Genomic DNA, 17,564 nt, shown 5'->3' on the forward strand with positions numbered 1-17,564 from the left:
ATACGTCAGGTCTGGTACATAGCATTGCATACATGATAGAGCCTCTGGCTAAAGCATAGGGAACATCTTTCATTTTCTCTCTATCTTCTGCTGTGGTCGGGCATTGAGTCTGACTCAACTTCACACCTTGTAATACAGGCAAGAACCCTTTCTTTGCCTAATCCATTTTGAACTTTTTCAAAACTTTATCAAGGTATGTGCTTTGTGAAAGTCCAATTAAGCGTCTTGATCTATCTCTATAGATCTTAATGCCCAATATGTAAGCAGCTTCACCGAGGTCTTTCATTGAAAAACTTTTATTCAAGTATCCATTTATGCTATCCAGAAATTCTATATCATTTCCAATTAATAATATGTCATCTACATATAATATTAGAAATGCTACAGAGCTTCCACTCACTTTCTTGTAAATACAGGCTTCTCCAAAAGTCTGTATAAAACCATATGCTTTGATCACACTATCAAAGCGTTTATTCCAACTCTGAGATGCTTGCACCAGTCCATAAATGGATCGCTGGAGCTTGCACACTTTGTTAGCACCTTTTGGATCGACAAAACCTTCTGGTTGTATCATATACAACTCTTCTTCCAGAAATCCATTCAAGAATGCAGTTTGACATCCATTTGCCAAATTTCATAATCATAAAACGCAGCAATTGCTAACATGATTCGGACAGACTTAAGCATCGCTACGGGTGAGAAAGTCTCATCGTAGTCAACCCCTTGAACTTGTCGAAAACCTTTTGCAACAAGTTGAGCTTTATAGACAGTTACATTACCATCAGCGTCAGTCTTCTTCTTAAAGATCCATTTATTCTCAATGGCTTGCCGATCATCGGGCAAGTCAACCAAAGTCCATACTTTGTTCTCATACATGGATCCCATCTCAGATTTCATGGCTTCTAGCCATTTTGCGGAATCTGGGCTCATCATCGCTTCCTCATAGTTCGCAGGTTCTCCATGGTCAAGTAACATGACTTCCAGAATAGGATTACCATACCACTCTGGTGCGGATCTTACTCTGGTAAACCTACGAGGTTCAGTAGAAACTTGATCTGAAGTTTCATGATCAATATCATTGGCTTCCTCACTAATTGGTGTAGTTGTCACAGGAACCGGTTCTTGTGATGGACTACTTTCCAATAAGGAAGCAGGTACAGTTACCTCATCAAGTTCTACTTTCCTCCCACTCACTTCTTTCGAGAGAAACTCCTTCTCTAGAAAGGATCCGAATTTAGCAATGAAAATCTTGCCCTCAGATCTGTGATAGAAGGTATACCCAACAGTCTCTTTTGGGTATCCTATGAAGACACATTTCTCCGATTTGGGTTCGAGCTTATCTGGTTGAAGTTTCTTCACATAAGCATCCCAGCCCCAAACTTTAAGAAACGACAACTTTGGTTTCTTGCCAAACCACAGTTCATGAGGTGTCGTCTCAACGGATTTTGATGGTGCCCTATTTAACGTGAATGCGGCCGTCTCTAAAGCATAACCCCAAAACGATAGTGGTAAATCAGTAAGAGACATCATAGATCACACCATATCTAGTAAAGTATGATTACGACATTCGGACACACCATTTCGTTGTGGTGTTCCGGGTGGCGTGAGTTGCGAAACTATTCCACATTGTTTCAGATGTAAACCAAACTCGTAACTCAAATATTCTCCTCCATGATCAGATCGTAGAAATTTTATTTTCTTGTTACGATGATTTTCCACTTCACTCTGAAATTCTTTGAACTTTTCAAATGTTTCAGACTTGTGTTTCATTAAGTAGATATACCCATATCTGCTCAAATCATCTGTGAAGGTGAGAAAATAACGATACCCGCCGCGAGCCTCAATATTCATTGGACCACAAACATCAGTATGTATGATTTCCAACAAATCAGTTGCTCGCTCCATAGTTTCGGAGAACGGCGTTTTAGTCATCTTGCCCATGAGGCACGGTTCACAAGTACCAAGTGATTCATAATCAAGTGATTCCAAAAGTCCATCAGTATGGAGTTTCTTCATGCGCTTTATACCGATATGACCTAAACGGCAGTACCACAAATAAGTTGCACTATCATTATCAACTCTGCATCTTTTGGCTTCAATACTATGAATATGTGTATCACTACTATCGAGATTCAATAAAAATAGACCACTCATCAAGGGTGCATGACCATAAAATATATTAGTCATATAAATAGAACAACCATTATTCTCTGATTTAAATGAATAACCATCTCACATCAAACAAGATCCAGATATAATGTTCATGCTCAATGCTGGCACCAAATAACAATTATTTAGGTCTAAAACTAATCCCGATGGTAGATGTAGAGGTAGCGTGCCGACCGTGATCACATCGACTTTGGAACCATTTCCTACGCGCATCGTCACCTCGTCCTTAGCCAATCTTCGCTTAATCCGTAGTCCCTGTTTCGAGTTGCAAATATTAGCAACAGAACCAGTATCAAATACCCAGGTACTACTGCGAGTATTAGTAAGGTACACATCAATACCATGTATATCACATATACCTTTGTTCACTTTGCCATCCTTCTTATCCGCCAAATACTTGGGGCAGTTCCGCTTCCAGTGTCTAGTCTACTTGCAGTAGAAGCACTCAATCTTAGGCTTAGGTCCAGACTTGGGTTTCTTCTCTTGAGTAGCAACTTGTTTGTTGTTCTTCTTGAAGTTCCCCTTCTTCTTCCCTTTGCCATTTTTCTTGAAACTGGTGGTCTTGTTGACCATCAACACTTGATGCTCCTTCTTGATTTCTACCTCCGCGGCTTTTAGCATTGCGAAGAGCTCGGGAATAGTCTTGTCCATCCCTTGCATATTATAGTTCATCACAAAGCTCTTATAGCTTGGTGGAAGTGATTGAAGAATTCTGTCAATGACACTATCATCTGGAAGATTAACTCCTAGTTGAATCAAGTGATTATTATACCCAGACATTTTGAGTATGTGTTTACTGACAGAACTATTCTCCTCCATCTTGCAGCTATAGAACTTATTGGAGACTTCATATCTCTCAATCCGGGCATTTGCTTGAAATATTAACTTCAACTCCTGGAACATCTCATATGCTCCATGAAGTTCAAAACATCGTTGAAGACCCGGTTCTAAGCCATAAAGCATGGCACACTGAACTATCGAGTAGTCATGAGCTTTGCTCTGCCAGACGTTCTTAACGTTGTCAGTTGCATCAGCAGCAGGCCTAGCACCTAGCGGTGCTTCTAGGACGTAATTCTTCTATGCAGCAATGAGGATAATCCTCAGGTTACGGACCCAGTCCGTGTAATTGCTACCATCATCGTTCAACTTTGCTTTCTCAAGGAACGCATTAAAATTCAACGGAACAACAGCACGAGCCATCTATCTACAACAAACATAGACAAGCAAAATACTATCAGGTACTAAGTTCATGATAAATTTAAGTTCAATTAATCATATTACTTAAGAACTCCCACTTAGACAGACATCTCTCTAGTCATCTAAGTGATCACGTGGTCCAAATCAACTAAACCATGTCCGATCATCACGTGAGATGGAGTAGTTTCAATGGTGAACATCACTATGTTGATCATATCTTCTATATGATTCACGTTCGACCTTTCGGTCTCCGTGTTCCTAGGCCATATCTGTTATATGCTAGGCTCGTCAAGTTTAACCTGAGTATTCCGCGTGTGCAACTATTTTGCACCCGTTGTATTTGAACGTAGAGCCTATCACACCCGATCATCACGTGGTGTCTCAGCACGAAGAACTTTCGCAACGGTGCATACTCAGGGAGAACACTTCTTGATAAATTTTAGTGAAAGATCATCTTAAAATGCTACCGTCAATCAAAGCAAGATAAGATGCATAAAGGATAAACATCACATGCAATCAATATAAGTGATATGATATGGCCATCATCATCTTGTGCTTGTGATCTCCATCTCCGAAGCACCGTCGTGATCACCATCGTCACTGGTGCGACACCTTGATCTCCATCGTAGCATTGTTGTCGTTACGCCATCTATTGCTTCTACGACTATCGCTACCGCTTAGTGATAAAGTAAAGCAATTACATGGCATTTGCATTTCATACAATAAAGCAACAACCATATGGCTCCTGCCAGTTGCCGATAACTTCGGTTACAAAACATGATCATCTCATACAATAAAATATAGCATCACGTCTTGACCATATCACATCACAACATGCCCTGCAAAAACAAGTTAGACGTCCTCTACTTTGTTGTTGCAAATTTTATGTGGCTACTACGGGCTGAGCAAGAACCCTTCTTACCTACGCATCAAAACCACAACGATAGTTTGTCAACTTGGTGCTGTTTTAACCTTCGCAAGGACCGGGCGTAGCCACACTCAGTTCAACTAAAGTTGGAGAAACAGACACCCGCTAGTCACCTGTGTGCAAAGCACGGCGGTAAAACCAGTCTCGCGTAAGCGTACGCGTAATGTCGGTCCGGGCCGCTTCATCCAACAATACCGCCGAACCAAAGTATGACATGCTGGTAAGCAGTATGACTTGTATCGCCCACAACTCACTTGTGTTCTACTCGTGCATATAACATCAACGCATAAAACCTAGGCTCGGATGCCACTGTTGGGGAACGTAGTAATTTCAAAAAATTTCCTACGCACACGCAAGATCATGGTGATGCATAGCAACGAGATGGGAGAGTGTTGTCCACGTACCCTCGTAGACCGTAAGCGGAAGCGTTATGACAACGCGGTTGATGTAGTCGTACGTATTCACGATCCGACCGATCCAAGCACCGAACGTACGGCACCTCCGAGTTCAGCACACGTTCAGCTCGATGACGATCCCCGGACTCCGATCCAGCAGGGTTTCGGGGATGAATTCCGTCAGCACGACGGTGTGGTGACGATGATGATGTTCTACCGACGCAGGGCTTCGCCTAAGCACCGCCACGATATGACCGAGGTGGAATATGGTGGAGGGGGGCACCGCACACGGCTAAGGAACGATCACGAAGATCAACGTGTGTGTATAGAGGTGCCCCCTGCCCCCGTATATAAAGGAGCCAAGGGGGAGAGGGCAGCCGGCCAAGGAGGGCGCGCCAAGGGGGAGTCCTACTCCCACCGGGAGTAGGACTCCCTTCTTTCCTAGTTGAAGAAGGAGAAGGGGGAAGGAAGAGGAAGAGAGGAAGGAAAGGGGGGCGCCGCCCCCCTCTCCTTGTCCTATTCGGATTAGGGAGGGGAGGGGGCGCAGCCCACCTCTTGCCTCCTCTCCTCTTCTCCCTTAGGGCCCATGAAGGCCCATTAACCCCCGGGAGGGTTCCGTTAACCCCCCGATGCTCCGGTAAAATCCTGATTTCACCCAGAACCATTCTGATATCCAAATATAGGCTTCCAATATATCAATCTTTATGTCTCGACCATTTCGAGACTCCTCGTCATGTCCGTGATCACATCCGGGACTCCGAACAACCTTCGGTACATCAAAACTCATAAACTCATAATAAAATTGTCATCGTAACGTTAAACGTGCGGACCCTACGGGTTCGAGAACTATGTAGACATGACCTAGAACTATTCTCGGTCAATAACCAATAGCGGAACCTGGATTCTCATATTGGCTCCTACATATTCTACGAAGATCTTTATCGGTCAAACCGCATAACAACATACGTTGTTCCCTTTGTCATCGGTATGTTACTTGCCCAAGATTCGATCGTCGACATCCAATACCTAGTTCAATCTCGTTACCGGCAAGTCTCTTTACTCATTACGTAATGCATCATTCCGTAATTAACTCATTAGCTACATTGCTTGCAAGGCTTATAGTGATGTGCATTACCGAGAGGGCCCAGAGATACCTCTCCGACAATCGGAGTGACAAATCCTAATCTCGAAATACGCCAACCCAACATGTACCTTCGGAGACACCTGTAGAGCTCCTTTATAATCACCCAGTTACGTTGTGACGTTTGGTAGTACACAAAGTGTTCCTCCGGTAAACGGGAGTTGCATAATCTCATAGTTACAGGAACATGTATAAGTCATGAAGAAAGCAATAGCAACAAACTAAACGATTAAGTGCTAGGCTAACGGAATGGGTCATGTCAATCACATCATTCTCCTAATGATGTGATCCCGTTAATCAAATGACAACACATGTCTATGGTTAGGAAACATAACCATCTTTGATTAATGAGCTAGTCAAGTAGAGGCATACTAGTGACGTTATGTTTGTCTATGTATTCACACATGTATCATGTTTCCGATTAATACAATTCTAGCATGAATAATAAACATTTATCATGATATGAGGAAATAAATAATAACTTTATTATTGCTTCTAGGGCATATTTCCTTCAACGGTAATGTTACTGTCTACAAAGCTCGACTTGTTGCGAAAGGTTTTCGACAAGTTCAAGGAATTTACTACAATGAGACCTTCTCACCCGTAGCGATGCTTAAGTTCGTCCGAATCATGTTAGCAATTGTCGCATTTTATGATTATGAAATTTGGCAAATGGATGTCAAAACTGCATTCCTTAATAGATATCTTAAAGAAGAGTTGTATATGATGACACCAGTAGGTTTTGATGATCCAAAAGGTGCTAACAAAGTGTGCAAGCTCCAGCGATCCATTTATGGACTAGTGCAAGCATCTCGGAGTTGGAATATATACTTGAATAAGAATTTTTCAATGAAAGACCTCGGTGAAGCTGCTTATATATTGGGCATCAAGATCTATAGAGATAGATCAAGACACTTAATTGGACTTTCACAAAGCACATGCCTTGATAAAGTTTCGAAGAAGTTCAAAATGGATCAAGCAAATAAAGGGTTCTTGCCTGTGTTACAAGGTGTGAAGTTGAGTCAGACTCAATGCCCGACCACTGCAGAAGATAGAGAGAAAATGAAAGTCATTCCCTATGCTTCAACCATAGGCTCTATCATGTATGCAATGTTGTGTACCAGACCTGATGTGTGCCTTGCTATTAGTTTAGCAGGGAGGTACCAAAGTAATCCAGGAGTGGATCACTAGACAGCGGTCAAGAACATCCTAAAATACCTGAAAAGGACTAAGGATATGTTTCTCGTTTATGGAGGTGACAAAGAGCTCATCGTAAATGGTTACGTCGATGCGAGCTTTGACACTGATCTAGATGACTCTAAGTCACAAACCGGATACGTATTTATATTGAATGGAGGAGCTGTAAGTTGGTGCAGTTCCAAGCAGAGCGTCGTGGCGGGATCTATGTGTGAAGCGGAGTACATAGCTGCTTCAGAAGCAGCACATGAAGGAGTCTGGATGAAGGAGTTCATATCCAATCTATACGTCATACCTACTGTATCGGGTCCAATGATAATCTTTCATGACAATATTGGTGCAATTGCCTTGGCAAAGAAATCCAGATTTCACAAGAGAACCAAGCACATCAAGAGATGCTTCAATTCCATCCGCGATCAAGTCAAAGAGGGAGACATAGAGATTTGCAAGATACATACGGATCTGAATGTTGCAGATACGTTGACTAAGCCCCTCTCATGAGCAAAACATGATCAGCACCAAGACTCCATGGGTGTTAGAATCATTATTGTGTAATCTAGATTATTGACACTAGTGCAAGTGGGAGACTGAAGGAAATATGCCCTAGAGGCAATTATAAAGTTGTTATTTTTATATTTCCTTATATCATGATAAATGTTTATTATTCATGCTAGAATTGTATTAACCGGAAACTTAGTACATGTGTGAATACATAGACAAACAGAGTGTCCTTAGTATGCCTCTACTAGACTAGCTCGTTAATCAAAGATGGTTATGTTTCCTAACCATAGAGATGTCTTGTCATTTGATGAACGGGATCACATCATTAGAGAATGATGTGATGGACAAGACCCATCCGTTAGCTTAGCGCTATGATCGTTTAGTTTATTGTTATTGCTTTCTTCATGACTTATACATGTTCCTATGACTATGAGATTATGCAACTCCCGAATACCGGAGGAACACTTAGTGTGCTATCAAACGTCACAACATAACTGGGTGATTATAAAGATGCTCTACAGGTGTCTCTGATGGTGTTTGTTGAGTTGTCATAGATCGAGATTAGGATTTGTCACTCCGATTGTCGGAGAGGTATCTCTGGGCCCTCTCGGTAATGCACATCACTATAAGCCTTGCAAGCAATGTGACTAATGAATTAGTTGCAGGATGATGCATTACGGAACGAGTAAAGAGACTTGCCGGTAACAAGATTGAACTAGGTATGATGATACCGACGATCGAATCTCGGGCAAGTAACATAACGATGACAAAGGGAACAACATATGTTGTTATGCGGTTTGACTGATAAAGATCTTCGAAGAATATGTAGGAGCCAATGTTAGCATCCAGGTTTCGCTATTGGTTATTGACCGGAGATGTGTCTCGGTCATGTCTACATAGTTCTCGAAACCGTAGGGTCCGCACGTTTAACGTTCGATGACGATTTGTATTATGAGTTTATGTGATTTGATGTAACGAAGGTTGTTCGGAGTCCTGGATGAGATCACAAACATGACGAAGAGTCTCGAAATAGTCGATACATAAGGATTCATATATTGGAAGGCTACTTCGTACACTAGAATGGTTCGGGTCGTTTCTGATAAGTTTCAGAGTACCAGGGGTTACCGGAACCCCCCGGGAATTTATTGGGACTCATGGGCCTAGTGGTGGAAGAGAGGAGGCAGTCCAAGGTGTGGCGCGTGCCCCCCTAGCCCAAACCTAATTGGACTAGGTCTAGGGGGCCACCTCCCTCCTTTCCTTCTCTTCTCCCTCTCCTTCCCCCCTTCTCCTTGTGGAAGTAGGATAGGGGCGGGGGCGAATCCTACTTGGAGTAGGACTCCCTCCCTTGGGCGCGCCTACACCTGGCCGTCCTCCTCCTCCCTCCTTCCTTTATATACGTGGGGAGGGGGGCACCCAAAGGCACAACAGACAATCTCTTAGCCGTGTGCGGTGCCCCCCTCCAGATTTTTACACCTCGGTCATATCGTCGTAATGCTTAGGCGAAGCCCTGTGCCGGTAACTTCATAATCACCATCACCACACCCTCGTGCTGACGGAACTCTCCCAACTAGATCAAGAGTTCGAGGGACGTCACCAAGATGAATGTGTGCAGATCACGAAGGTGTCGTGCGTTCGGTACTTGGATCGGCTGGATCACGAAGACGTTCGACTACATCAACCGCGTTACTAAACGCTTCCGGTTTTGGTCTACGAGGGTACGTGGACACACTCTCCCTGCTCGTTGCTATGCTTCTCCTAGATAGATCTTGCATGATCGTAGGAATTTTTTTGAAATACTAAGTTCCCCAACACTTACTTGAGTGTAAGCTTCACTCTAGCCACCCACCATAAGTGAATCATTAACTATTGCAACACCCTACAACGGGAATTCCTCACGCTTGTGCGACACGGAGAGCACCATAGGACATCACCAAATAAAACATACAACTCAAACCAATCACGATCATCAATTAACCCATAGGACAAAATGGATCTACTCAAACATCATAAGATAGCCACATATCATTGGATAATACTATATAGCGTTGAGCACCATATTTAAGTAGAGATTACAACAAGGAGAAGATGTGTTACACCGCTGCATAGAGGGGAAGAAAGTTGGTGTTGACGGTAGCGAGGTTGTTGGCGTAGATCGCCTTCACGATCCTTGCCCCGGCGGCACTTCGGCACCACCAGGAGAGAGGGGGAGAGAGCCCACTCCTTCTTCTTCCTCCTTGATCCCCCTTCTAGATGGAAGGAGGGTTCCCCTCTGGTCCTTGACCTCCATGGTGGTAGGGGGGCGGGATCCCCTCCGAGATTGGATCTATCTCTCTATTTCTCTTCTGTTTCGCGACCCTGATTATTGCCTTTCACCGTTTCTTAAATACCTAGAGATCCGTAACTCCAATTGGGCTAATATTTTAACATTATTTTTTCCATATATAAGCTTCCTTGCGGCCGAAGGACACCTCCAACCGACCTACGGGTGGCCACAAGCTCTCCAGGCGTGCCCTGGGTAGGAGGGTGAGCCCCTTGAGCTTGTGGAACCCTCGGGCATCATCTCGGGTTGTGATGTAGGGTAGAACCCTAGATGCCCGATCTTTCTCGAAATGGAGGGGATCCCACGAAGAACACGAGGGGAAATTTGCTGTCTGCGAGCAGACGGCAAAGCAACCATATAGGCCAGCCCAGTGCCCCCCAGGTTGCATAGGTGGCTGCCACGTGGCAGCTTTGCCATTTGCTGGCTGATGGCAAAGAGCCTGTATAGCCCCTTTTTCTGTTTTTTCTTAAATTCATTCAATTTCACAGAATTTCACACACACACACACACACACACACACACACACACACACACATATATATATATAGACACACACACACACACATTTGAAAATACTTTCAACAAGCATACCAACACATGAATCGTGAAGATAGGAACAAACACGAGGGGAAGAACGAGAGAAATCACTCAGACCAACAAGATTCGATTACCCATGTGCTAGATCCTTGAAACACAAAGAGATACACGATCCAAATCAAACAAAGGGGATACAAGAGGTAACTAGGTCATCTCCGTGAGGAGGTCTTGAAGGGGTCCACCCGTGAGGGGGTCTTGAATCCAAGCATGGATCTTCTCTGAAGAGGTCGCGGTCTCTTCGATGTACTAGAACCAAGTGGATGAGCTAAGCTCTGTCTCTAAAGTGAGCTAATCCTTGGCTAACCCTCAAATGGTGGAGGTGCAGGAGTATATATAGTCTAGGGTCACAAAGGGGTAAGTGAGGGGCGAAGGGGTACATGGGCCTCGGGCCCATTACACTATGCGCAGACAGGCGTCGGACGTCCGATGGGTGTCGGTCGTCCGGTCGCTCGCGGGCGTCCAGTCGTCCGGAGGAGGCCGGAGTTCTGATGTTTCAGCTTGGTTGAGGTGGCACCGGATTTCTGAACGATGTTGGTCGTCCGGTGGCTGATGGTTGTCGGACGTCCAGCCACTATAGCTTTCGTCGGCTCGTCCATCTGGTTGGTGGGGACTCCAGGCGTCGGACGTCCGGTAGTGTCCGGTAGTACGGTGGTTGTCGGATGTCCGATAGCTGTAGCTTCCTGGAAGCTCCTTCTGTTGCTCCTCACGCTTGGTGTACTCGCCATCTTGTCCACGATCTTCCTCTTGGTTCCTGGTCATGCATAGTACATATGTTTGAGGTAGTAGCTATGTATCACATGTGGAAAGTGACGGTTCGGAGAGGAGCGAGTTAACCTTGTGTCCAATGGCGTATACTTGAGGTCTCGTCTTATGTCCTCTTGGGGCTTGGGGAGTAAACATAGTGTACATGGTGTCATGGAATTGTCACGTCAGATGTCCTCGTGAAAGGACTTAGTTGTGGAGCCATCGCAACTAGGAAGCTTGAAGGGGTTAAATCGGGACAAAGGACATGAGAGGTTTCATACTAGTTCGACCCCTTATGGTGAAGGTAAGGCCTACGTCTAGTTGGGTTGGTATTGATGTTTCAATGACCAGGGAGCGAGATACGCTATGCCCGGTTCTCGATGAGTTGTTTCTTGCCCTAAGCCGCCAGCAGGTCGTCCCCTTATATACACGGGTTGACGCCCTGTGGCTTACAGAGTCCCGGCCGGCTTATAACAGTGTCCGGCTCGGTGACTAGTTAAATGTACCTTATGATACAAGTCATGCCATTACGGCGGTTTACTACAACGGGCCTTAAGTCGCCTGTGGGCCTTAAGCCCTTTATTGAACCGCCATCTTCATGCTTGGTCTTGGGCTTCTTTGGTGAGTCTTCTTTGCGTAACCCGACCCCTCCTGGGCGGCTTACACAAATAGTTATATCCCCAACATTAGGCCCCAGATTGATTTGAACCTGTTCATGTCAATCTTTAAAATACCTTAAAGAATAAATCTTCAGTCTTCTGACTGTGCCAAAGGTTTTCTTTAACCCGCCATGACGTCATCTCTTGGATCCATGTTAACCCGCCGTGATGTCATCCTTTCTTAAATTCTTTTTCTATTCCACCGTATCCTCCAACGGATCTCTGCTTTTATTAACTGTTCCGAAAATCAAGGCATCGGGGCTGCTGGATAATAACTCTTATCTCCTCGTTTCCCGCGCCATCTCAGTTATCCTCTCCTTATAAATAGGCGCGACCTAGGTCTTCCATTCTTCCCTCTTTCAGTCGTCTTCTTCCTCCTGCCTCCTCTCGAGCTCCGCCGCCGCCGCTGTCGAACTTCTTGTCTTCACCGTCCCAGGCCACTGCATTGACCTGGTTGGACCAGAGAAACCCGAGGAACCTCCACAGCCCATCCAGATCCGTAAGTTCCCTTCCCTTCCTTGCTTAGATCCGCATTAGAGCTTCCTCAAGTTCGTCGGGGTTCATCACCATTAGAGCCAAACCGTTGTTAGTTTTCCTCTTAGACGCCTCTTCTGATCTGAGAATGATATAAAATGGCCGCGGTAGTTGTTTTCACACTTGTTTTGGATAGAAAGCAGATCCCTTTCTCTACATAAAAGCCTCATTCGAGCCTATGAACACCTCTGCGTCAGCTTTTAGGTCTAGAAAATTTTCTTATCAGAACAGATCTTTGATCTCAAATAATAGTAGCAGATTATGAAACCTGTTTTTATCACCTGGAAAACTGCTTCTGTCAAATGCCTTTAAACACAACTGTCCAGGTAGCCGGCTTAAATAAATGACACTGATCTGTGAACCTTGCTTGCTTCTCATGACCTTACGAATTTTGAACTACTTTTGATACATGTAGCGGCTTAAATATTGCTGCATAGTCATCCTTATATCATTAGGCCCCTTCTTAAGCCGCCTCATTGAATAATTAGAATATTTTCTTTCGGGTTAAAATTGAACCGAAACTTCTTATTTTGTCATAGGCCAACTGTTCTTATGGCACCCAAGGCAACCAAGGCCCCTGTGACCTGCAATTGGGTCCCCTCCATAGTCACTAAGAGTAAACTGGCTGACTTTGTAAAGTCTGGCCATCTGCCAAAAAAGGAGGTTATGTCTTATCGTGCCCCTGACCCGTCTGAAGAAAGGCCTCAACCCAAAGAAGGGGAGGTGATAGTTTTCATAGATCACATGAACCGAGGATTTGCCCCTCCCGGCTCAAAATTCTTCAGGGAAGTTTTGAATTTCTTTGATCTTAGACCTCAAGACATTGGACCCAATTCTGTGTCAAATATTTGCAATTTCCAAGTCTTCTGCGAGGTGTACCTGGGAGAAGAACCAAGTCTGCTTTTGTCCAGAGAGCTTTTTTACTTGAACCGACAGAATGAACGGGCCAACGGGCCTAGTGTTGAGCTTGGCGGCATCTCAATTCAGCGGCTCAGAGACTGCCTTTTTCCTTATGCTGAACTGCCGAGCCATCCAAAAGATTGGAACCAGACGTGGTTCTACTGTCAGGACACTTCACCGGCTGATGAGAGGCCTCTCCCCGGCTTCCGCGCCCTGCGCCTTGAATCCAACCATTAGCTGGCGGATAAGTTGACCGCTGTTGAGCGTCTGCCTCTCAATCCCACCATCAAGAAGATCAAAGCTCTTTTAGGAAACGGGTTAAACGGCATCGATCTGGTCTGAGTCTGGGTCACCTGGCGAATACTTCCATTAAGCCGCCGCTCCGGCTTAATGTGTACTTACACAGGCGAGAAGGATGATCCAATGTGTCATAGTCCTGACGACTTACCAGATGATGTGGTAGATGCTACAACCCAGTCACTGCTGAAGGAGGGCACTGTAACTAGCAATGCCTTCGGCTTACTTCCCTTCTGCAAGAAGAACCCGGCCCCTGCAGTGAGTTATCAATCTTAATAAATACTCTTTAACCTGTTATACCTTATGTGTACTTATAATTCCTTGTCTTTTTGCACAGGCCGGTGATAATTTCTGGAAGCTCAAGTATGACCACGAGGCTCCCAAACAAGCCAGGGCAGCCAAGAAAACCGAAAGGAAAGCCGCCAAGATGGGAACCTCAAAGAAGAAGAAACCCAGCACCTCCGACTTGCTCAAATTGGATGATACTTCTTCGGATGATGAAGAGGTAATTCTTTAATTTTCTTAACTCCCCTGTTGTTATTTTACTGACATTCTATCCTTTTAGGAGGATACAGGGAACCGTCAAGCAGTTGAAGAAGAGGTAACCATAATCTCCTCTGACTGAGAGCCTTTGCCAAAACAAAAAATCCGAAGAGTGACCCGGAAAGTAAGATTTTCACATCCTCTAGCTTATCAAGATCCTCAATTTCTTTTGAAGCAACAACAGCTTGAGAACCGGAGGTAGACTCGGGCCAATCAAGACGCAGAACTCTCCTTCGGCTTACCTGATGTAACTAGGAAGCATCGGACCGAGGTTATCTCCAATTTACGTTATGCTTTACCTTTGGCGGGTTTGATTCGCCAACCTCTCAATTCATCTGACTCCAATTATCAGGATACCTCTCCTTCTTCCGACGAGTCTATGCAATCAAACATGCCGGCTTTCAAAACGGCTCCCGGATAATGTAACCTTTCTTACTTTAAGTTTTACCGTACTTATGCTTTAATACTCATCCTTCTACCTTTATTGACAGCCTGCAAGTTAAGCCCAACAAGAGGGCAAGGAAAAATAAGCCGTCCCAAGACCCGGTTGTCACTGAACCGGCGCTTGATTTGTCCGCTCCTGACAGCTCCACCCATCAACCGCCACCTAAACTGGCTTCTGATATTCCGGTGCCAACCTCTGATCCGCCTGCCAAAGATGTTATCCACAACTCTGATAACCCGGAAGCTCCTAGCCCAGCCAAGACGACTGACCCGGAAGTTGAATTTCTGAAAAGTCAATTTGTTGAACCGGGGCGGCCTACTGTTCTTGCCCAATGCACTGCCAAGGAAGAATTTGCCCAACGTCGAAAAGCCAAGCAGGACATCACTGACTATACTCACTTAAGCATTGGTGATATAGTCTCGGGCTATCTGAATCAAGTGCATAATAGTCGTGACCTGGAAATTGACATGGTGAAACAAATACAACACAAATCTGAGGTATAACTTATGCTATTTTCCTGAATCTTACTTACTGTACCAGCCCCAAGTCTATTGCTTATGAATACATATGTTGTAGACTTAGAAATCTGCTCACTATTTGTTTGTCCGGTTTAAAGAGAATATATTTAACCCGGTGATAGCATAATGCTTTGAACTTGCGTTACACATTAGCCCCCAAGTGTCAAGTATCTTTACTTGTAAAGTGCTTGAGACTTAATATGTATGACTCAGTAGGGTAGGTTAAAAATTCTTTAAGCATACATTAGCCCCCAAGTGCCAAATATCTTTACTTGTAAAATGTTTGGGACTTGAATGTTACCTTACCATGATTCTTACCATAACCTGGTATCAATACAGGCCACCATAAGTCAATTTGAGTCGGAGCTTGCTGACCCGAAGAGCCGGCTGACAACTCAAGAGCTTGAAACTCAGAAAGCCAACTCCAACTTTGAATTCAGCGTCTCTGAACAAGAGAAGTTGAAGCAAAATTTTGAGTCAGAGATGAAAATCTGGGCTGATGAGAAGACTTCACTGGTGACTCGGGCCGAGACGGCAGAAACAGCTCTTGCAGAGGCAACAACTGAGTTATCTGACTTGAAACGGCAGATATCCCAAATGGTCTCAGCCATCTTTGGTAAGTTATTGTGCAAAACCTCAAGCATTGTAATCTTCCAATGACTATTGTAATAGTTACCTCCGGCTCATTGTTATGCTTGTGAACATACAGACCCCAGGAGTACCAACCTCAAGCAAAACATGCTGATCAAGCTTAAGGCGGTTTACACCTTAGTGGAACAGCTGTACTCCGGGTCACAACGTGCCTTGGCCGTTGTGGCCTTATCAAATACCACTCCCCACCTCCTACAAGATGTGCTGAAGCATCTCGCAGTGCTGCCTCAACGAATTCAGGATTTAAGGTGGGCATCTTCAAGAGCCGGAGCTGTGGCCGCATTAAGCCGGGCAAAGGCATGGATGCTAGAGCTTGACTTGGCTGACCTCTCTCTTGGATATCCAAGCCTGAAGGAGGACGGTACTGCATTTAATGATCAAGATTTCACCGCCTGTGTCAAAGTCGTACGTCCCTTGGCTACCCTTATTGGGAACGATACTGATCTTACTAAGTATTCGCCGGGCTATGATAGCGAGAACCGGAGAATTCCAAACATTCCATATGACCAAGTCAGCCTGATCCCACCAACGCGCAAGCATACCTTTGCCCCTGAAGTGGACCCGACCGATTTAATAGATGATGAGGCTGAGTTTGAAGCCTTGAGTGGCATTGACTGGGCCTCGTACACGTTCCAGGACAAAGCAACCGACGAAGAGGCGGAGAAGGATAACCCGGAGTCTTCAAGCCCGCCGAAGGAATGAACCGCCAGGCGTTTTATAACTTTGCAAAAACAATGCTTCACTTATTCAGACTCGGGGAGTCTTGTAATAGGATAGAAAAAACCTCTCAATGTTTGTCATGCCTTCGCTCATGTTTATGGTGCTTACTACTTTCGTAAGTCGCCATCACTATATTTTTCTGGCTTACGTTGACCGTTTATTTCCTTGATGTTTTTAACTTGCTTTACCTTATCCTGCGATCTCTTTGAGAAATGTGAACAAATTTGTGAAATGGAAGAACATTTTTCTAAAATTTCAACAAAAGCATTTCTTGAAATCCTGAACATATTTTGCAAAATCAAGAACATTTTATAACACCCATACATTTTTTGAAAATTTTGGACGAAAGCATTTGCAACATTCTTATGAAAACAAGAACATTTTCTGAAAATCACGAACAATTTTTTAAAATTATGAACATTTTTAAAAATCACGAACATTTTTCGAAATTATTATTTTTTTAGAAAAAAACCTTTTTTAAAAAAATTTGAACATTTTTCTAAATTTGAGAACAATTTTCGAACATGAACTTAGTTTAAAAAAGATGAAATAACCTTGAAAACGAAAAAAGAAACAGAAAACAAAAAAAAAGAAAAAAAGGAAAAGGAACAGAAAAAAACTCAGAAAAACCAATAAAAGAAAAAAAACGGTTCAATGAACCCTTCTAGAAGGTTTCCAAAACCGGCTGGTAGTGGCAGTTGTTCGCGCAAAAACTGGGCCCGCTCTTTGCGTGGCTGCTCGGTCGGTCGCATGTGCGAAGCGCTGGCAGTTTGACGCAAAGAACGTCAAATATGATATTCCTTTTAAACTATGGTATTAAGTCAATATTTTAGAAACAAACTTTAAAAAATTACAAAGTTAAGTAAAAAGAAATGGAGAGGGTTAAAAAACGGAGAGGCAAAAAAAAAAAGAACGAGTGGAGCCGGTTGGCTGAGCGTGGGGCTGGAATATATAGGCATCCGACCCTCGTTTGTTTGTTATAGAAACCCTAGCTTAAGCGGCGGCGGCGGCGGCGGCGAGTATACCACACGCGAGCCTGGTTAGCAATCTGAAGAGAGAGGAAGAGAGAGAGAGAGAGAGAGAGAGATTGATGGCGCGCGGCGGTGGC

Source organism: Triticum dicoccoides, chromosome 1B, assembly GCF_002162155.2.
Source record: "Triticum dicoccoides isolate Atlit2015 ecotype Zavitan chromosome 1B, WEW_v2.0, whole genome shotgun sequence".
Lineage (NCBI taxonomy): Eukaryota > Viridiplantae > Streptophyta > Magnoliopsida > Poales > Poaceae > Triticum > Triticum dicoccoides.